General features: G+C 44.6%; 1 long non-coding RNA gene across 1 annotated transcript; it reads right to left on the bottom strand.

Moving 5' to 3' along the window:
• Positions 1-144: 144 nt before the first annotated feature.
• LOC112449546 (uncharacterized) lies at positions 145-20759 on the bottom strand. The gene is made up of 6 exons (XR_003038122.2): positions 20158-20759; positions 19372-19502; positions 18807-18942; positions 8736-8810; positions 3314-5067; positions 145-3223 (listed from the first exon to the last, which is right to left on the bottom strand). It is a non-coding gene; the product is annotated as an uncharacterized lncRNA (long non-coding RNA).
• Positions 20760-22211: the final 1452 nt, after the last annotated feature.

The raw sequence follows: 22211 nt of genomic DNA, 5'->3' as shown, positions 1-22211 counted from the left end.
CAGTGTCTTTTCAAATGAGTCAGCTCTTCGCGTCAGGTGGCCAAAGTATTGGAGTTTCAGCTTCAACATGAGTCCTTCCAATGAACACCCAGGACTGATTTCCTTTAGGATGGACTGGTTGGATCTCCTTTCAATCCAAGGGACTCTCAAGAGTCTTCTCCAACATCACAGTTCAAAAGCATCAATTCTTTGGTACTCAGCTTTCTTTATAGTGCAACTCTCACATCCATACATGACTACTGAAAAAACCATAGCCTTGACTAGACAGACTTTTATTGGCAAAGTAATGTCTCTGCTTGTAGGAAGGGCAAAAACCCGGGATTCTGTTTACTCAAAGCAGGCACAGTCATGTCAGTCTGGTTTTAGCTACCTCTGAGCACCATTGCCTCTATGGTAATGAGAAAAATTTCCCAATAAGTGATATTTCCCTGCACCTGTTTTCTGTGTGGCTCTGACCTGCAATTGGCAGATGCCCTGCTTCTTCAAGATAAGCAGAATGGACTCTCCTAAGAATCATATCTCTTGGGCAAATAAGATATCATTTTCATCAGCAAAAATTAGATTATCCCAATTTAACTAGCACCCCACCACCACCACCCCCCATCAGCTGTATAGTAGAAAGACAGCCAGGACACACCAGGTAAAAAGAGTCAGGTGCTTATCTAGGCCCAAGGCTGGCTCCCTTATTAGAGAAAACAGAGCAAAGCAAACGAGCGCCTGGTGGAATCCGAGCAGCAGAGAGCAAGGAGACCTGATCTGTTAATCAGGAAGTAAGATGGCAGAGGGGCTAGTGTCTGCCAACTCCTTCCTTGTGCCAAGCCCTCTATGTACCACAAATGTCTAAACAGACAGCAAACACGAAAAGGACAATGAGTCTCCACTTTCGAAAGACTGAAGATCAAAAAAGAGGTTTTGAACGATGTGAGGATATATTCTTTTAGAAATATAAATGAAACAGACAAATGTCTACCGGTTACATTTATTAGTTTATCAAGACATTACAAACATTATAGTAATTTAGAAATACTGCTAACTTAGAAATATTTCTTTTAAATATTCCCATCTCACATTCATGAAACCATCCTACATTAGTTCTTCATATCTCCTTTACTAACACTGTCCTTGTCACAACCAAAGTCACATTTTGAGGCATCTAACAGTTTTCCAAAACACATCACCTTTACTTCCCGCTAAGTTGTTTTGCGATAACATTGCTTTTTGAATCCATATAATAATATGCTGTTAATGAAAATGTGCCTGAGGCCCCAGATATCCATCTCTGTAAGGCTTAGTACAGATGTGTCTCTTCATTCTCTAAATGTGTATTTATGGTATTTATAAAATTATTATTGCTTTTAAAAGTGATCCTTAAAGGCCTGTTTTCAATGATATCTAGTATTTGCTCTTGTGAAGTCATATCCCTAGATTTATGACTAAATCTGTATTATCCTGAGATAATACAGATTTATGACTATATCTGTATTAAATCTGCCTCCTTTGAAAAAATCCATTGTGTAAGGCAACCCTTATAACCACTCCAAACTGCAGCTGACAGCAGAACATTGTCTCAGAACAATTTGTCCGTCTCAAACAGTACTTTGTCAAAATAAAGGAAAAGAATCCTCAAGTGTCTTGGCCCGGGTTCCACAGAAAGCAAAGCCTTCCAGCTGCCAGTCTATCAGGGAACCGCAGGTAGGAGTGGGGCGCTGGGCAGTAGCAGATATGGGGTGCATTCCTGAGCTGCACCCCTGCTGGTATCAAGGGCACCATCTCTCAAGACATCCTTCAAAAGGCCTTATAACTGCTTCTTGGGACGGGTACGGGGAGGGGCACGCATTCATCCCCTCTAGTCTCCCTGGGGTCAATATTGGCCCTTGGGAAGCTGGAGCTTCCCCCGTCCCATGGATGCTCAGGGCACTGAACGGGCCTCACAGCAACATGGTAGCGTCTGCAGGGAGCCCCCAAAGGGGCGGGAAGAAGGTGCAGCAGGAAGTGGGAGACTGTCGTTACCCCTGTGTGAAGGCACACCGCCGGTGGCAGCTGGGAGTTACCTTGAAACCAAGTGAGTCTGAGAGGCTATCACAGGGCCTCTAACACACCCCGTTCAGTTCAGTTCAGTCGCTCAGTCGTGTCCGACTCTTTGCGACCCCATGAACTGCAGAACGCCAGGCCTCCCTGTCCATCACCAACTCCCGGAGTTCACCCAAACCCATGTCCATTGAGTCAGCGATGCCATCAAACCATCTCATTTTCTGTCGTCCCCTTCTCCTCCTGCCCTCAATCTTTCCCAGCATCAGGGTCTTATGAAACGAGTCAGCTCTTTGCATCAAGGGCCAAAGTACTGGAGTTTCAGCTTCAGCATCAGTCCTTCCAATGAATACTCAGGACTGATCTTCTTTAGGATGGACTGGTTGGATCTCCTTGCAGTCCAAGGGACTCTCAAGAGTCTTCTCCAACACCACAGTTTAAAAGCATCAATTCTTCAGCATTCAGCTTTCTTTATAGTGCAATTCTCACATCCATACCTGACTACTGGAAAAACCATAGCCTTAACTAGATGGACCTTTGTTGGCCAAGTAATATGCTCTTTACTATGCTGTCTAGGTTGGTCATAACTTTCCTTCCAAGGAGTAAGCGTCTTTTAATTTCATGGCTGCAATTCCCATCTGCAGTGATGTTGGAGCCCCCAAAAATAAAGTCAGCCACTGTTTCCAGTGGGAACAGTAGAAACACACCTCATTATAGGGACACAAATATAAGGTAGTTCCTTTTCAGTTCTGAGGGGTAAGTTTTCAGAGGGAGAAAAAGCTCCCCTTCTGGGAAGATATATACAGTACATTGTCTGTTTATCCCTCAGAACAACCATGGCAGGTGGATAATAGTATTTCCACTGTACATATGAGGAAGCCAAAGCTCAGGGAAGTTAAGTAACTCACCTGAGGGGTGCAGCCAGCCCTCCACAAACAGGGTGTAGAGGGAACACATACCCCGACCTAACTGTGCCCAGTTTTCCGGGTACCTGGCACTTGTTTTAATCCAGTCCCTCAAGACACACAGACATGAAATGACTTGTGAAGGAAGACTTGTTTCTACTCACGCTTCCTCAGCAATAGGAGGCGTGGCACTCCACTGTGTAAGGTGTCCACAGGAGGCGCTATAACTAGTCAGGGGCAGAAGGAGCAGAAGAAAACATGACCAGGAAGAGCCTTTCCTGTGGTTCCCACTGGAAGGAAAAAGAGAGGCAGGATAAGGAAGCTTAGCATTGGCTAGGCTAAACAATGGGGAGTAGGGGCTGCCTCTAGTCATCTCGTACCTGGTCCGAAATGAGGAGGGCAGGGGACCAGGCCCCAGAAGGGGAGAGCTGATGAAGATGGCAGCTGGTAGCGGGAACACTGGATTGGTTTATCTGCTTATGAAAGGCGCACTCCAGGGTCTGATGGAGTCAAAGATGTCAAAGCTTCAGCGTACAGAGAATAAAAGACAGGCTTAATGGAAGGCCCTCTCCCTGATCTCCTGCCAGTGCTGTCATTGGCTGGACCCTCCAAGAAGCTAAAGCATAAGGGAGTCCCTACGGGCTCCTCCAAGCCCACCCCCCAGGATGCTGAGAGGGTGGAGAAGGCAGGGAGTGGACCTAGGGGGAGATAGAACAGCTCAGTGTTTAACTTCCCTCCTGCATTCGAGGACTGGGGCATGGGGTGCACAGCAGGACGGCAATCAATCAATTTTCACCCGTTCACTCAATGCTGAGAGCCCAAGTATACCCTGCGCTGCTCTAGGCAAGCAGACAGTGGGGCCCACAGGACACACGTGGTCCTAGTTCTCCAGAGCTTATATATCCATTGAGGGACACAGAGAGTAAACAAGTGAGCTACAAGGATTTTATAGACAGTGGGTGCCCCGTCACTCAGTCATGTTCGACTCTTTGCGACCCCGTGGACTGTAAGCCCGCCAGGCTCCTCTGTCCATGGGATTCTCCAAGCAAGAATACCAGAGCAGGTGGCCATGTCCTCCTCCAGGGGATCTTCCTGACCCAGGGATCAAACCCACGTCTCCTGCATCTCCTACAACGCAGGTGGATTCTTTCCCGCTGAGCCTCCGGGGAAGCCCTTTGTAGACAGCAGTCAGTGTTAAAAAAAGGACAGACAATGGGGTGAAGATGATGAGGCAGGAGCGGGCACACACCCTCTTTCCTGGTTTGAACCTTGCGGGAGCTCCTGGCTGCCTTCAGCAAGGGCTGCCCGGGGCCTCCCACAAGGGCTCCAGCCTCTGTCTGCAGCCCGTCCTCAATGCTCATCACCCCGGGACAGGCAGCCCCAGCAGGGCCCCATCACCCCTCAGCCCTTGCTGCTCTGTCGCCCAGATGTGCTTCTCACCTCCTGCTTCACCCCCATTTCTTCTCCTGCCTCATCCTCCTCACTTTCCAGGGCTCAGATGTCAGAAGGAAGCAATGCCTGACACCCCAGTACCATCAAGCAGTCCTGGCCCCCTGGCTGGGTTGTGGCCCTCTTCACCGGGCATTGCCTTCCTGGCCTGACTCCTCAGACTCACTCTAGAAATGGAAGCTCAGTCCGCTCTCAACACCTGGGCCGGGAGTGCCGGCTCCCTGTTGGCTCTCCACAGCGGCTCTGTCTTCCTTCACCGATTATTTGGGGACCACAGTAACTTCCTCATGGGTTTCGTGAAGAGTAAATGAGGTAATGCACACACACCAGTGCCTGGCAGAGTATTCAAGAGTAGGATTCAAACCCTCCTCAGGTTGCCTTTTTTTAACTCAAAAAGGAGCATTATTTTAAAGATTTTTTTAAAAGGTCCACACATTATTGAAATATATATATTTATGTGTGTGTGCATACATGCTCAGTTGCTTTAGTTGTGTCTAACTCTTTGAGACACTATGAACTGTAGCCCACCAGGTTCCTTTGCCCATGGGATTCTCCAGGCAAGAATACTGCAGTGGGTTGGCATACCCTCCTCCATGAGATCTTCCTAACTCAGGGATTGAAACTGTGTCTCTTACATTTCCTGCATTGAGAGGCAGGTTCCTTACTGCTGAGCCACCAGGGAAGCCTGAAAAATATATAAAATGAATGTTACATCTTCTTCTCACCTTATATTATCCAGTTTCCCTTCCCAGCGCATCAACAATAAGCCAGTAAGCATTTAAGACCACACATGCCCATGTGTATGTGTGTGTAGACACACAGGTAGATAGGTCCTTTTTCATACTAATCAAAGCTGACACTGTCCTGAAGCTTCCTTTCTTCTCGTAACAACATATCTTACAGTCACTATGCTTTTTAATGGCTGTCTGACTTCCGCTAAGACGAGGAGGTCATAGTTTATCAAGTGGACTGTAAGCAACGGCATCTAAGTTGTAGAGATTTTTGTTTAGTAGCACACAAGCTTGGCGTGTCACATCCTGCCTGGTGGTGACAGCACGCGGCAGAGTGGGTCTTGATCTCTGAAGGGCCCGGCGCAGGCCTGAGTCACCAGGAGGGTGACTGCTGGGTGACAAATGAATGAGTGACCTCTGACCTTTGTCCCCTTCCAAGTGGGTATCACCCTCTCGTCTGAGTTCTTCTGCATCCAAGGAAAGACAGCCCAGCCATTCAGTGTCTGGTCCTTGGGTTTGCAAATACCAGGAAGCAAATAATATGACCTTTTTTCTCTGACTCCAGATATGCTGGGACACAGATTCAGATCTTTTGCCAGATTTGAAATACCTTTTCATACTATGCCTGAAAATTACCAAGGGCCAAAAGCTGATGGCTTCTGTTGTCTTCAGACTTGAAGCTAAACCACCTCCGACATTTTCTTTCCTTGCAGTGGCTGGATGGAGCCTCGCTTTGCTTGCCTTTCATTGCCATTGTGAAGGGATTTCATAAAAGGCCCTGGCATGTCTATAAGGTGCTGAGCCAGGAGACAAGGTAAAAGATCTGAAATGATGGGAAAAGCTGAGAGACCTGAGTATTCTCTAAGGGGTTGTTCCCTGGCCCATTTGTTCCTCCCATGTGGCCTGCAGGAGAGGGGACAGCTCTGCGCTAGCCAGGCACGAGCTCTACCTCCAGGCCCAGACCCAGGTGGTGAATTCCCTGCCAGGGGACAGAACTCTTAGCCATTGGCTTGTGATGTGCATGATACAGAAGTGTTGAGTACAACTTGATTCTTGGAGTTTTAAGTGGACCCAACATAAACTTACTAAGAGATTTATCAGACATTGTGTTTTGCTCTGGGGTTAGGGACAAAATCAGCATAGTGTTCAGCCTCAAGAAGATAAGAGGAACTTCTCGGCTGTCCAGTGGTAAAGACTCTTCACTGCCACTGCAAGGGGCACAGGTTTGATCCCTGGTCAGGGAACTAAGATCCCACATGTCTTGAAGCTGGGCGTGGCCAAGTAAATAAATAAGAAGATAAGCAAAATGAGGCGTGCTATAACAGGAGAGCGGCCTGGAGGTTTAGAATGAAACTATAGGATCCAAGTAATTTTCTGGAGAGAATGACATCTGGCCAAATCCTGAAGAAAACGTAATGTTTGTGGAATGGGTTGGGGGCAGGTGGCCACGAGCAGCCTTGTTGCTGCTGTTCAGCCACTCAGTCGTTTCTGACTCTGTGACTCCACGGACAGCAGCACACCAGGCTCCCCTGTCTTTCACTGTCTTCAGGATTAGGCTCAGATTCACGTCTACTGGGGCTTCCCTTGTAGCTCAGCTGGTAAAGAATCTGCCTGCAATGCCGGAGAGCTGGGTTCGATCCCTGGGTTGGGAAGATCCCCTGGAGAAGGGAAAGGCTACCCACTCCAGTGGGTATTCTGGCCAGTATTCTGGCCTGGAGAATTTCAAAGTCCATGGGGTCGCAAAGAGTCGGACATGACTGAGTGACTTCCACTTCACTTCACGTCTACTGAGTCAGTGATGCTGTCTAAACATCTCATCTTCTACTGCCCTCTTCTCCTTTTGCCTTTAATCTTTCCCAGCATCAGGGTCTTTTCCAAGGAGTCGACTCTTCACATCAGGTGGCTAAAGTATTGGAGCTTCAGCTTCAGCATCAGTCCTTCAAGGGAATATTCAGGATTGACTTCCTTTAGGATTGACTAGTTTGATCTCTTTGCAGTCCAAGGGACTGTTAAGAGTCTTCTCCAGCACCACAACTCAAAACAAAAGCATCAGTTCTTCAGTGCTCAGCCTTCGTTATGATCCAACTCTCATATCATACATGACTACCAGAAAAGCCACAGCTTTGACTATATGAACCTTTGTTGGCAAAGTGATGTCTTTAATTTTTAATGTGCTAAGTTTGCCATAGCTTTCCTTCCAAGGAGCAAACATCTTTTAACTTCATGGCTGTAGTCACCGTCCACAGTAATTTTGGAGCCCAAGAAAATAAAATCTGCCTTTGTTTCCACTTTCCCCCTTCTATTTGCCATGAAGTGATGAGACCAGATGCCATAATCTTAGTTTCTTGAATGCTGAATTTTAAGCCAGCTCTTTCACTCTCCTCTTTCACCTTCATCAAGAAGCTCTTTAGGTCCTCTTCACTTTCTGCCATTAGAGTGGTATCATCTGCATATCTGAGGCTGTTGATATTTCTCCTGCAACCTTGATTCCAGCTTGTGTTTCATCCAGCCAGGAAAGTCATATGATGTACTCTGCATATAAATTAAATAAGCACAGTGACAAGACACAGCCTTGACATACTCCTTTCCCAATTTTGAACCAGTCCACTGTTCCATGTCTGGTACTAACTGTTGCATCTTGACTGGCATACAGGTTTCTCAGGAGACAGGTAAGGTGGTCTGGTATTTCCATCTCTTTAAGAATTTTCCAGTTTGTTGTGATCCACACAAAGTCTTTTGTGCAGTTAATGAAGCAGAAGTAGATGTTTTTCTGGAATTCCCTTGTTTTCTCTATGATCCAGGGAATGTTGGCAATTTTATCTCTGGTTCCTCTGCCCTTTCTAAACCCAGTTTGCACATCTGGAAGTTCTCAGTTCACAAACTGCTGAAGGCTAGCTTGAAAGATTTAGAGCATAACTTTGCTTATATACGAAATGAGCACAATTGTAGGGTAGTCTGAACATTCTTTGGCATTGCCCTTCTTTGGGATTGGAATGAAAACTGACCTTTTCCAGTCCTGTGGCCACTGCTGAGTTTTCCAAATTTGCTGACATATTGAGTGTAGTACTTTAACATCATCATCTATTAGGATTTGAAATAGTTCAGCTGGAATTCCATCACCTCCACCAGCTTTGTTCATAGTAATGCTTCCTAAGGCCCATTTGACTTCACACTCCAGGATGTCTGGCTCTAGGTAAGTGACCATACCATCGTGGTCATCTGGGTCATTAAGACCCTTTTCATATAGTTTTTCTGTGTATTCTTGCCACATCTTCTGGGGCCCCTGACATTATCACAAAGGAAACTTGCTCCACCAGCTTGGACTTTCACATCAGAGAGAAACAAACTTCCATCCTGAGTGAGTCTATACTGAATCTGGGTGACTTTGATACTGCCTGTATTCAGCAGATCTGACCCAAGCAAAATTATGAAAGCTACAAACTGTGAGCTGAGTTTCCTTTCTCTCCACCCTCTTCAGTGTGATCTGCTCCATGGGGTCCAGGCTCTTCATATTGTCCCCCCACCCCCACCCCCACCCCAGCTCCTCACTGGTTGGCCAGGGCCTGTGTGCTTCCAACATCCTCTACCCCGACTCCCTAATCCTCAACCCTTCAAAACTTACCAATCATGCGTCTTTCATTCAGTTACAGGGAACTTTCTTCTTCCCAACTTCTTGGGACAGGAACGACTCTTTAATCTGAAGATACAAACCACCAATAGCTAGTTACAGCTTTATGTACGACCAGAACTTGGGACAGGGAATCACACAGACATGGATCCTAATCTGAGTTCTGCTACTTTCCAGGTGTAGTGAGCTTGAGGCTTTTGTGGTCTCTGCCTCCTTATTTGTAAAATGGTGATATGAGCACCAATTTTACAGAATTATTAAGAGAATAAAATAAAGCATGTAGCATAGTTCCTGGAAGAGGATGAGAGTCAAGCTAATCACAACTCTTCTAGAAATGCATGTTGTCATCCAGGTTCAAGCAGTCCAAGTGATAGTCATTGATTCTGCTTTTGGAGACCCCTGAGGATAAGATTTCTCCAGGCCCCTTCAGCGAGCCTGCTTAATCATCCTTGGAAATCCTTCCACATATCCACCAGGCCCTCTCTCATAGCTGCTCAGGCCTTTTTAACTGTGTGTAGGAAATATGGACAGCTTTCTCCTTGAGATTCTTTGCCTCTTCCTCTTTAGGTTAAAAACTTCTGAGTCCTTTATCATTACATCATAAAATCCATTGTCTATTACTGGGATAATTTAATAATTTTGTTACTCGTTTCAGGGGTCAGAGAGAGGCTTTGATGGTATTCAGCAAGGGACCGGGAACATCTAATTTGTAAAAGAAAGCAAAATGTTACGTTATCATAATTCTCACAGCGTGGTCCTGGACCAACAACTTCAGCATCACCCGGGAACTCATTAGCAATGCACATCCTAAGGTCTCACTTCAGACGTTCTGAGTCAGACACTGGCTGGAGGCCAGCAGTCTGGGCTTTAACAAGGTCTTCCAGTGATTAAGATGCTTGTGGAGGTTGGAGAACCACTGCTCTGTGCAAAATCCAAAGAGATGAGTTGGAGACAGTGGCCAAGAGGCCTGCGGCCTGAAGGGCAGCCCTCAGTTTCCTCCTGTGTCCAAATCCTCATTCTCCATTTGGCAGCAAAGGAGAGACGCTCCCTACAGGGAAGGGAAAGTGCTTTCCCGGCTCCCTCCCACTGAGAAGAGAAAGGAAGATGGGCCTGTACGTCCCCACTCAGGGTACTTCAACCACACACGGAGGATGAGCGAGCCACTCACTCCTGGCACCTTGTGCCCTTGAACATGACCCCATCAGTGTCCGAGAATCTCAACAAGCAAATTAGCAGCTCTAGAAGCAAGGAAGGGCAAATCACCCCTGAATATTCATTGGAAGGACTGATGCTGAAGCTGGACCTCCAATACTTCGGTCATTTGATTCTAAGAACTGATTCTTTGGAAAAGACCCTGATGGCTGGGAATGAGTGAGGGCAAGAGGAAAAGGAGGCGACAGTGGATGAGATGATTGGACGGCATCACTGACTCAATGGACAAGAGTCTGAGCAAACTCCAGCAGACAGTGAAGGACAGGGAAGCCTGGCGTGCTGCAGTTCATGGGGTCGCAAAGAGTCGGACACGACTTAGTGACTGAACAGCAAGGAGAAAGAAGAGCAAAAACTTCTCTTCCGCCCCAGGGACTGACGGCCCTGCTGGTTTCTCCCTCTCTCAACTTACTGTGGAAAATAAATTCCCTTTGTTGTTTTTAATAAATTGATTTATTTTTGGTAGGGTGAACTAAAGTACCCTAAATTGTGAGGGTTTTACGATGTGTGTTGGGAATTATTAAGCAACTGATGCAAAAATTTTCCCATATCAAAAGCTTGGGCACAGTTCCAAGAGGAAAACTTTCCATAGCAAAACATCATCTGTTTTCAAATTACTCTAGAGGTCAAAGGAAATCAGTGCAAAAGACAGTGGGAGGCACCGCCAGAGGGCCCAAATCTACCCCACACGCCAGGCTGGCGGCTCACCCAGGCTTGCAGCAGGTGGTGCGGGCTAGGCCTGTCTGGGAGCGTCAGGCCAGCAGGTTTTAATAAAGGCACCAGGAGGCACACTTCATTATGGCTTCTGTGTTTTTATGACAGTTTGAAGCTGCAAGTTCCACGCCTGCCCCGCGCTCTGTTTTGTCACAAGGCAGTCATACTCGAAGTTGGAGATACTTAACTCTGAATAGCCAGGATGTAAAGTCTCTGTGCCCTGGATTTCATCAAAGAAAAATATCCCAAGCACAAAAGAAGAAAAGTCATAAATGTCATACTCAAATGTTTATGAATTTCATTATTGTCCTGCTTTTCTTTTTTTGGCAAAATCGCGCCTTTTAAAATTCAGTTCACATTAGTCAGAGGCCCTTTGCCGCTGGTCACTGGTCTCCATAGTGCTGGGGAGCCATTGGGTAATTACTTTGTCCCAGGAAGTGCTCGTTCCAGCACGACACCCTCTGAAGCCCCGCAGCTGTCTCTGCGTTTCAAAAGATAAATTGTGAGGACCTTTTCGGAAACGTGCCCTCTTCTAACCTGTGCCCTAACTTCCTTCCTGATCTTCCGTCTGCCTGTTTTGTGACGCTTCTCTGAAGGCTGCTGTGACATACGATGTGTGGGCATCTGAACCCGAGGTCCATTTGCTGTTTCTGAAAATGATTCAGATGTACCAACCCCAAAGCAGCCTGCCACCAGAGCGAAGCAGTCCTTTCACTGTGACCGAGCAGCCTGGCCAGGTAGGCAGGCCCTGGGCACGGGCCAGCTAGCAGGAGGTTGAAGCTAACAGAGCCCCTGACCCTTGTTCATCAGGTAGCTGTGCGTGCAGAACTCTGTTTCCAGCTCAGCTGCACCATCCCCATAACCACGAATTAGCTCTCAAGTCTGCAAATCATATATTAGAAGCATCTTCCCCGCTGCAAGGCCTCCCCTGGTGACTCACTGGTAAAGAATCTGCAGTGCAGGAGACGCAAGTTCGAACCCTGGGTAGGAAAGAATCTGACTCCTAGTTTCAGATAAATAATGTGCAACCTACAAACTTCTCTCAAAGGCGAACTGTTAACAAAAACCTGGAGAAGCTCACCACTGACTTTACTAAAGCTTCTGAAGTTAGGCATTTTGAACTCAGAAATGGTATTAGTAGTGGGAGGGCAATATGGCATAACACATAGGAAACGACTCACCATGTAATATCTGTTGAATAAACAGATCACTTATCAGGAATTTCTTTTCACTGAAATATTAATTAGGAATTGTTGATGTGTGTTTTTATTTATTTATTTTTTAATAGAAGGATCATTGCTTTACAGTACTGCACTGATTTCTACCAAACATCAACATGAATCAGCCATAGGTTTACCCATGTTCCCTTCCACTTAAATATCCTTTCCACCTCCCTTCCCATCCCACCCCTCTAGGTTGTTGTCAAGCCCCTGTTTGAGTTTCCTGAGTCATACAGAAATTCCCATCGGCTGTCTGTTTTATATGTGGTAATGTATGTTTCCGTGTTGCTCTCTCCGTACCTCCCACCCTCTCCTTCTCCACCCCACCCCAGCTGTGTCCATAAGTCTGTTCTCAATGCCTCTGTCTCCACTGCTTCTCTGCAAATAGGTTCATCAGCACCACCTTTCTAGATTCCATATATATGCATTAGTATGCAATATTCATTTTTTTCTTTCTGACTTACTTCACTCTATAATAGACTCTAGGTTCATCTACCTCATTAGGACTGACTCAAATGCATTCCTTTTTATGGCTGAGTAATAGTCCATTGCATATATGTACCATAGCTTCTTTATCCATTCATTTGCTAATGGACATTTAGGGTGCTTCCATGTCCTAGCTACTGTAAATAAAGTTGAAATGAACATTGGGTTTCATGTGTCTTTTTCAATTTTGGGTTTCCTCAGGGTATAGGAAATAGGACTTTGAGAGATATCTGGAGTAACAGGCAAGTTTGGCCTTGGAGTGCAGAAGCAGGGCAAAGGCTAACAAAGTTTTGCCAGAGAGTGCACTGGTCATAGCAAACACCCTCTTCCAACAACACAAGAGACCACTCTACACATAGACATCACCAGATGGTCAATACCAAAATCAGATTGATTATATTCTTTGCAGCTAAAGATGGAGAAGCTCTGTACAGTCAGCAAAAAACAAGACTGTAGCTCAGATCATGCACTCCTTATTGCAAAATTCATACTTAAATTGAAGAAAGTAGGAAAAACCATTAGGCCATTCCGGTATGACCTAAATCAAACGCCTTACAATTTTACAGTGGAAGAGACAAATAGAAAGGGATTAGATCTGATAGACAGAGTGTCTGAAGAACTATGGATGGAGGTTCGTAACACTGTACAGGAGGCAGTGATCGAAACCTCAAGATCAAATCCTCAAGAAAAAAAAATGCAAAAAGGCAAAACAGTTGTCTGAGGAGGCCTTACAAATAGCTGAGAGAAGAAGAGAAGCGAAAGGCAAAGGAGAAAAAAAAAAAAAGATATATCCACCTGAATGCAGAGTTCCAAAGAATAGCAAGGAGAGATAAGAAAGCCTTCCTCAGGGATCAATGCAAAGAAATAGAGGAAAACAATAGAATGGGAAAGACTAGAGGTCTCTTGAAGAAAATTAGAGATCCCAAGGGAACATTTCATGCAAAGATGAGCTCAATAAAGGACAGAAATGGTATGGACCTAACAGAAGCAGAAGATACTAAGAAGTGCAAGAATACACAGAAGAACTATAAGAGCCTTGGAGAAGGCTCATGAGACTCCCATGACAACAAGATCAAACCAGTCAATCCTAAAGGAAATCAACCCTGAATATTCATTGGAAAGATCATCGGAAGGACTGATGCTGAAGCTGAAGCTCCAATACTTTGGCCACCTAATGCGAAGAGCTGACTCATTTGAAAAGACCCTGATGCTGGGAAAGATTGAAGGCAGGAAGAGAAGGGGACGACAGAGGATGAGATGGTTGGATGGCATCACCAATGTGATAGACATGAGTTTGAGTGAGCTCCGGGAGTTGGTGATGGACAGGGAAGCTGCAGTCCGTGGAGTCGCAAAGAGTCAGACACAACTGAGCGATTGAACAACAATATGCTTAGTAGTGGGATTGCTGAGTTGTATAGTGTTGATGTTTGTTTTTACTAAAAGCTAAAAAATATGATATAAAAAGTAAAAATTACCTGTAATCCCAATAGCCAGACATAACCACTGTTAACTACTGAGGTCATCCAATTTGACTTGTGACAAATTGTCAACAGTTGAACCTAGGTGAACAGTATATGGGAGCTCATTGTACTTTCAACTTTTCTGTGTTTGAAATTTTTTATAATAAAACATTGCAAATAATGGTTCAATGATTAACTCTTTTGTATATATTTTTTTGTCCATGTCTCTGATTTAATCCTTAATTTTCTGTATGATTACTTCTGAAACTAGAGCCACTGGGTCAAAAAGTATGGCCCCAAGGACCTTAATACACATTCTCAAAGTATCCTTTTGGAAGGTTGCTCCATGACATGTGAAAACCTTCATCTCATTCTCTCTATGCCTTCATTGAATGACATGATTTTTTTATTACTGTTTGTTATTTTAATAGGAAAAATAGTACCTCATTGGATTTCTTTGGCTATTAATAACTTTGAATTTTTAAAATTTTCATTAGCTCTTTGTATTTCTTGAATTGTAGTCTTGATCTATTTTTATGTTGAAAACTTAATGTTTACTCATGTCCTTGAATGGATTTTTTAAGTTTATTGTTTATTTTTTCCTGAGCAATATATGAACAAAATATACCATTTAACATTTAATTGTAGGATGAAGTAGTAGTCCCTGCTCTACTTCCCCCATCTCCAGGGATGACCTCTTTAAAGAGATTTTTAAAAAGAGCTATTTCTTCTAGTGTTTTCTCTAAGTAACATGCTTCTTCATTTTTGCTGATTTCAAATTCATTAAGGCATAGCTTGTGTACAATAAAATGCATATATTTTAACTGTACAGTTGATGAGGGTTTTTTGTTGTCCAGTTGCTAAGTTGTGTCCGACTCTTTGTGACCCCATAAACTGCAGCACACCAGGCTTCCCCGTCCTTCTCTATCTCCAGCAGTTTGCTCAGATGTCCATTTAGTTGATGATGCTATCCAACCATTTTATCCTCTATTGCCCCTTTCTTTTCCTGCCCTCAGTCTTTCCCAGCATCAGGTCTTTTCCAACGAGTTGGCTCTTCACATCAGGTGGCCAAAGTATTGGAGCTTCAGCTTCAGCTTCAGCATCTTCCAATGGTCTTTCCAATGAATATTCAAGGTTGATTTCCTTTAGGATTGACTGGTTTGGTCTCCTTGTTGTCAAGGGACTCTCAAGAATCTTCTCTAACACCACAATTCGAAAGCATCAATTCTTTGGTGCTCAGCCTTCTTTATGGTCCAACTCTCACGTCCATACATGACTACTGGAAAAACCATAGCTTTGATTATACAGACTTTTTGCCAGCAAAGTGATGTCTCTGCTTTTTAATACTCTTTCTAGGTTTGTCATAGCTTTTCTTCCAAGGAGCAAGTGTCTTTTAATTATGATTCTTTTTAAATTGGGTTAAAAAACATAACACAAAATTTACCTTAACCATTTTTAAGTGTACAGTTCAGTGGTGTGAACTATATTTACCGTGTTGTGCAACAGATCTCTAGAACTTTTTCATCTTGCAAAACTGCAACTCTATACACATTGAACAACATTCTCCATACCCTCCTCCCCATCAGCCCCTGACAGTACCATTTTACTTTCTGTTTCTATGAATTTGACTAGTTACCTATATAAGTGGACTCATACAGTATTTGTCTCTTTGTTTATTTCACTTAGCATAATGTCCTCCAGAATCACCCATGTGAACATAAATGGCAGAACTGCCCTCTTTTTAAAGGTTACATAATATTCCATTGTGTTTGTACACTACATTTTATTTCTCCATATATTCAGCTATGGATATTCACTTTTGGCTGTTGTGAATAAGGCTGCAATGAACATTAGCATACAAATACCTCTTCAAGACCTTGCTTTCACTTCTTTTGGATATATATTTGTGTTGTGTGTGCTAAGTCATTTCAGTCATGTCCAACTTGGTGCAACCTGATGGACTATAGCCTGTCAGGTTCCTCTGTCCACGGGATTCTCCAGGCAAGAATACTGGAGTGGGTTGCCATTTCCTTCTCCAGGGGATCTTCCCAACCCAGAGCTCAAATTTGTGTCTCTTATGTCTCATGCATTGGCAGGCGGGTTCTTTATTACTAGCACCACATGGGAAGCTGGATATATATTTAGAAGAGGAATTACTGAATTATGTGGGGATTTTATTTTTTATTTTTTTTTAATATTTTGATTTTCTAAGGAATCACCATAGTGTCTAAGTAATATGCTTTAACAGAAAATTTTTGCTATTTTTCCCAATTTTATAGACATTATTGATTGACTTTGTACCCTGAAAGATAAGCTATATTATACTTCAACCTCCATGGGCTTCCCTGATAGCTCAGTTGCTAAAGAATTCACCTGCAATGCAGGAGACCCCGATTCAATTCCTGGGTGGGAAAGATCCCCTGGAGAAGGGAAAGGCTATCCACTCCAGTATTCTAACCTGGGGAATTCCATGGACTGTATAGTCTATGGCGTCACAAAGAGTCAGACACAACTGAGTGCCTTTCGCTTTCACTTCACTTCCATCTCCGTATATTTTCCAAGTATATTTATATCCAAAGTATGTTTATATCCCAAATTTTTGTTAAATTACTATTTTGTGTTTATATTTTTATGTCTAGTCAAGCATTGTTTATTTTGCTTTCCTGTAGAAGGGCTTGTTTTTCTTGGAGTTAAGGATTGTGTTATTATTTTTTTGTATTCCTTTAGTTTATGTTGTGTGTTTATCACCAATTTACAGCCAGACTCACTTACAAAGCTGTAAAGTTTCCCTCAACATGATCAAACACATCAGGAAACCTATTTTTTTAAATAATGTTATTTATCTATTTACTTTTGGCTGTTCTGGGTCTTTGTTGCTGTGGGGGCTTTTCTCCAGTGGTGGTGTGTGGGCTTCGCCCTGGGATGGCTTCTCTGGTTGCAGAGCGTGGGCTCAAGGGTGTATGGGCTTCAGTAGTTGGGGCACACTTAGCTGCTTAGCTGGTGTGGAGCATGTGAGATCTTCCCAGACCAGGGGTCAAATCCATGTCTCCTGCATTTGCAGGCAGATTCTTTACCCCTGAGCCACCAGGGAAGCCCCAGGTAACCTATTAATCACACTTTTTCCTTGGAGATATCCTCTGTTCCTTTGCTCCTTTACCTCTGATCTCTTAGAAGGCCTCCTGCAGAGCTGTGGTCCTAGGACTGACTTCTGCCATCATCCTGGTTATTCTCTCCACCTCCTTCTCGTGCTAGGTCCCCTATTTCCTGGATCTTATGACATAGCTTTCCTCAAGGCTGCTCATCCTTGGTTGCTTGTTTATATTTAAGAGTTGAAGCTATGCCTTTGCATAGAGACTGACAGGGCAAAGACTGATTGCATATTATGTCCCAGACACTATTGAGTCCATGCGGCTTGAAAACTAAATAAGACTCAAAAGGAAAGAAATGCAAACACACAATTATAAATATGGAATATAGATGTGACTATAGCATTCAAGGTATAACAAGGCACAAGGGAAGGAATAGCCAACTCTTCTTAGGCAGCTTTCTCTTTTAGAATATTCTAATAATGTTATCAATTGTGGTATCACTATGGGTTATAAATGCCTACTCTGTACAAGTACCATTATCCATTTAAGACCAAAGTTTTTCTTTGGTTTTGAAATGATGACCTTTTTGAATTTTGTGAACAGAATGCTACTGCCTTGAGAAGAATGAGTCATATATCCATAATATTTGAAAAATCAGCATAGGTTGACAAGTGGTATTTTGAATCTTTGTTTCTCCTTCAGTCTCTTTTAAAATGAAACAAAGGTACAACTTTATTAAAAGAAGTGCCCTTGTTCAGGGCAATATGTATGATATATCATTTGCACAGATATTTTTGCATAAATCCATATTTGGCAAACATTTTTCTAGAAGGACAGGGCTTCCTTGGTGGCTCAGACAGTAAAGAAACTAACTGCCTGCAATGCAGGAGATCTGGGTTCAGTCCCTGGGTTGGGACGATCCTCTGAAGAAGGGAATGGCAACTCACTCCAGTATTCTTGCCTGGAGAATTCCATCGACAGACGGTGGACTTGCATCCATGGACTTGCATCCATGGACTTGCAAAGAGTTGGACACAACTGAGTGACTTCTTTTTCTTCTAGATGGACACACAATAGATTGTGGACACCCCCCCAGAAAGGGTTGGGACTTTCAAGTATAGGTAAGTTGGGAGAGAGCTTTTTCATAACTTTTCTATGCTTCTGATCAGTTTTAAATCATGTAAATTTGCTTGTGTGCTCAGTCCTTCGGTCTTGTCTGACTCTTTGCAACGCTATGGACTAGAGCCAGCCAGGCTCCTCTGTCCATGGGATCCCCAGGCAAGAATACTAGAGTGGGCTGCCATTTCCTCCTCCAGGAGATCTTCTTGACCCAGGAACTGAACCAAGGTCTCCTGCATCTCTTGCATTGGCAGGTGGATTCTTTACTACTGAGCCACCTGGGAAGCCCTCATGTAAAATTATTTTACTTTTATAATTAAAAGCTAATTTGAGGGATTTCCCTGGTGGTCCAGTGGTTAAGAATCTGTCTGGCAATGCAGAGGACATGGGTTTGATCCCTGGTTGGGGACCTAAGATCCCACATGCCACGAAGCAACGAAGCCTGTGAGCCACAGCTAGAGAGTCCATGTGCTGCCCCGAAAGATCCCACATGACAGATCCCACGTGAAGAACCGGTGTGCAGCAACTGAGACCTGACATGACCAAATAAATAAATATTTTTAAAAAACTAATTTGAGGTAAAATAAAAATTAAACATGTAAAATGTCATCACAACATAGTAGACGAGTGATCACAGTGGGAAACACCACTGACATAATTCTCAGTTCTGTTTCAGGTCACAAGGGAGGGGAGCGTGACAGCCTGCTGCCCAGGTCAGGGAGGGGAGCAGGGGAAAGTGTGATGAAAGGCAGGTTTTAGGAGTCTCACCACTGCTCTGCGTGTCATCTCTGCCCCTCAGGGACTCCCAGCCTGTTGGTGGTGCTGGCTCAGGCCAGAGCTCGGTCCATCCGGTTCCTCCCTGCTGTCACCTCTGTGCCCCTTCCTCCAGAGCAGGCATCACAACCTGGATGAGAGCCAGGGCTGGTGATTGTCTGTGTTCGCTTTGGGGCTAGAAACAGGGTCAGGACTGAAGCGAAAAATCATGGACTGAGCAGGCAGAAATGAGCCAATCTGACAGCAAAACCAGTTGGTGGAAACAAGAAGTCAGGAGTGGTTAAGGCTTAGGTTCAGACTATACCTGTGAATGTACACAGGTGCAAAGAGTCAGACACGACTGAGCGACTGAACTGACTGATCCCTGTGAATGCAGAAGTCCAAACAGGTGTCAACACCAAGGAGAAGAGGCAGAACCAGCCCCTCAGGGGTTCACTTGATTGATCATCCCAACGACTCTATGATGTCAGTTCAGTTCAGTTGCTCAGTCGTGCCTGACTTTTTGCGACCCCACGGACTGCAGCACGCCAGGCTTCAATGTCCATCACCCGGAGCTTACCCAAACTCATGTCCATCGAGTCAGTGATGCCATCCAACCATCTCATCCTCTGTCATCCCCTTCTCCTCCTGCCTTCAATCTTTCCAGCCTCAGGTCCTTTTCCAATGAGTCAGTTCTTCCCATCAGGTGACCTAAGTATTGGAGTTTCAGCTTCAACATCAGTCCTTCCAATGAACACCCAGGACTGATTTCCTTTAGGATGGACTGGTTGGATCTCCTTGCAATCCAAGGGAATCTCAAGAGTCTTCTCCAACACCACAGTTCAAAAACATCAGTTCTATTCTAATGCCCATTTTATAGATGCATAAACTGAGGCATGGGCAGATGTGGTTTGCCCCTATTATACAGCTGTAGGTGTTGGAGATAAGATTTAAATCCCAACAGGTCAGCTCTAGAGCCAGGAATTGTGTTAACAATGGGGATAAAACACTCACTGCAATAACTACTGACTTATTGCTAATAAATGCGATTACAAGCTGAGGTAAGAGGTTTGAAGAGAGATACAGACCCACAGTGCAGGGTTAGGTGAAGCTGGATAAAGGAAAACTTGAACTGAGACCTAAATACTGAGTTACTAAGATAAAAGGCTGGAGGAAGCGGAGTTGGGAGGAGAAGAGAGCTCCGGGAGAAGGTGCAGCACTTGGAAAGGTTCTGAGGTGAAAGAGAGAGGCCGAGTTTGAGAAAAGCAAGTCTAGCAAGTGCTGTCTGGTCTCGGGGAGATCGTGAAGCAGTGACAGAACCTTTTGGAAGCTTGCGGAGGTTAAGACTGGATAGCAGCCTTCATACCTGGGATCCAGGGTAGAGAAGGGCTCTGGTGTGAAGCTTTCAGAGCTTCTGTGGGCATTTCCTGTGAGTGTGTGTGTCAGCCTCTGGCGCTAAGCTTGCCCCAGCACTGATACACGTTGGCTTGTTCTTCTACGAGGCCCCCATTCTTCGCTTCTGCTACATTCCTGACTCCATGGCTCAGACAGAAGTGAGCAGCAATACCCAGTTTGCGCAAAGACCTGGGATATGGTTAGGCTGGTTCCACATCTTTGCAAAGAGGCCCTTTCCTCCTGCCGCCTCCCCTGTTGAGAATGACTCAGCACAGTGGAGAGGCAGCCAGCAGAAGAGCCTGTGGCCAAGGCCACCAGCACGTTGTGCTGCAGAGCCCGGTGGCTCTCCCTATCTTGGGCTTTCAAAAGCAACCCAAATAAAGATGAGCTAGGTGCCAGGTTCATTGATCTGCGGCGGTTAGAACTGAGGCGGATGTCAGCCGTGTCCCCATTTGGCGCCCCTTCCAAGCTGTGCTGGAAAGGCGCTGGAGGATGCCTCCCAGGGGTGCGCTGGAAAGCTGGCTGTCTGGCTCCCACTCACTTTGTTTGTCTGGGTCTCTGTCTAGTGGCAAGGCGACCATCCACCGCAGAGCTGCCATACTAGGATTGCTCCCCTTTGGCACTTCCCTTTGTTTTTCATTCCTACGAGTAAAAGAAGATTATTCATTGAATAATCAGGGTCAATTGGTTATTCAAGAACATTCTGTAAGTGTTACAGGATCGGTCCTTGACTTTTAGAAATAAAACAGACTTTCAGAGACTGGGTAAGAGCCAGCTTAGATACTGCCATGAAAGGGGGACGGATGTTAGCAGCATCATGGGAAGGTCCTTCCAAAAACCCCTCAAAACAGGACTGGCTTTGGAGAGCTCAGAGCTGTTATAGCAGAGCTGTTTCTTCACTCATCTAGAATCCTAAACACTGAAAAGTATACAAAAACAATACTCACTAACCACCTGACACTGAGCCCAGCCCTGCTCGAGGTCCTGGAATCCCAGGAGAGGCTCACGGTGGAGTGAGGACAGGTGTTAACTCTTGGTTTCCTCAGAGGAACCATCAATGACCCTAACAGAAGTTCACACAAGATGTAATGAGAGCAGAGCAAAGCCAGGCATATGTGCTGGGGGAAGAGACTATCAGAAAAAGCCTCGGCAATCTCTTTGATCCTCACACCCTTCTTCACATGGGCCTTGTGTAAGCCTTTCATTTCTAAGGGAATTTCTTTACAACACTTTATGGTTTACGATCCCCTTTCTCTAATTCTATCCTTGTGATGCCCTCACCAGAGAGAGGCTTCTGACTGGGCTCTTGGCTTAGTGGGAATAATTAACATTTATTGAGTTCTTACCAGGAGTCAGCCGTTGCCCCATGTAAGCCATATCTCATTCAATTTTAGAACATTTCTGTGAATCACCTTTTATCCCCATTCCCACTTACAGATAAGAAAACTAAGACTTAGAGGGATTAAGTGAGTTGACCAAGGTCCCACAGTTGGAGGCAGTGGGTTGTAACATGGGCAGTCTCATGGCAGAAACCTCACTCTAAACCAAGTGTCAGCAAATTACGGCTGGTGGGGGAAATCTGGCCCACTGCTTGTTTTTATAAACAAAGTTTTATTGGAACATAGCCATTTCCATTTGTTTACTATTGTCTACGACTATTCTTGTGCTACAGAGGCAGAATTGAGTAGTTGTTACAGAGATGTTATAGCTTACAGGGCCTAAAATATTTACTATATCACTCTTTTCAGAAAAAGTTTGCTAACCCCTGATCTCCATCAGCCTCCCTTCAAATTAAACCAAAATCTCATAGAGGGCATAGACTGTCTCATTCATCCTGGCTGTCCCCTCAGCCTCCAATCTGGGAGATTCCAGTATTGATGGTTGCATTTCAATGGACCTTACACACTTGCTCAATTAAATGGATTTAATCTGTATTTAAGCAATCCCAAACCTCCTTCTAAAACAGTAGACATTCAGGCAAAAATCGTATTTGCTGCAATCTTCATTAGGTGAGACAAATTTCAG

Source organism: Bos taurus, chromosome 14 (genome assembly GCF_002263795.3).
Source record: "Bos taurus isolate L1 Dominette 01449 registration number 42190680 breed Hereford chromosome 14, ARS-UCD2.0, whole genome shotgun sequence".
Taxonomy (NCBI): domain Eukaryota; kingdom Metazoa; phylum Chordata; class Mammalia; order Artiodactyla; family Bovidae; genus Bos; species Bos taurus.
Note: the sequence above shows the minus strand (reverse complement) of the source record. Positions and strands in the feature narration are given on the sequence as shown.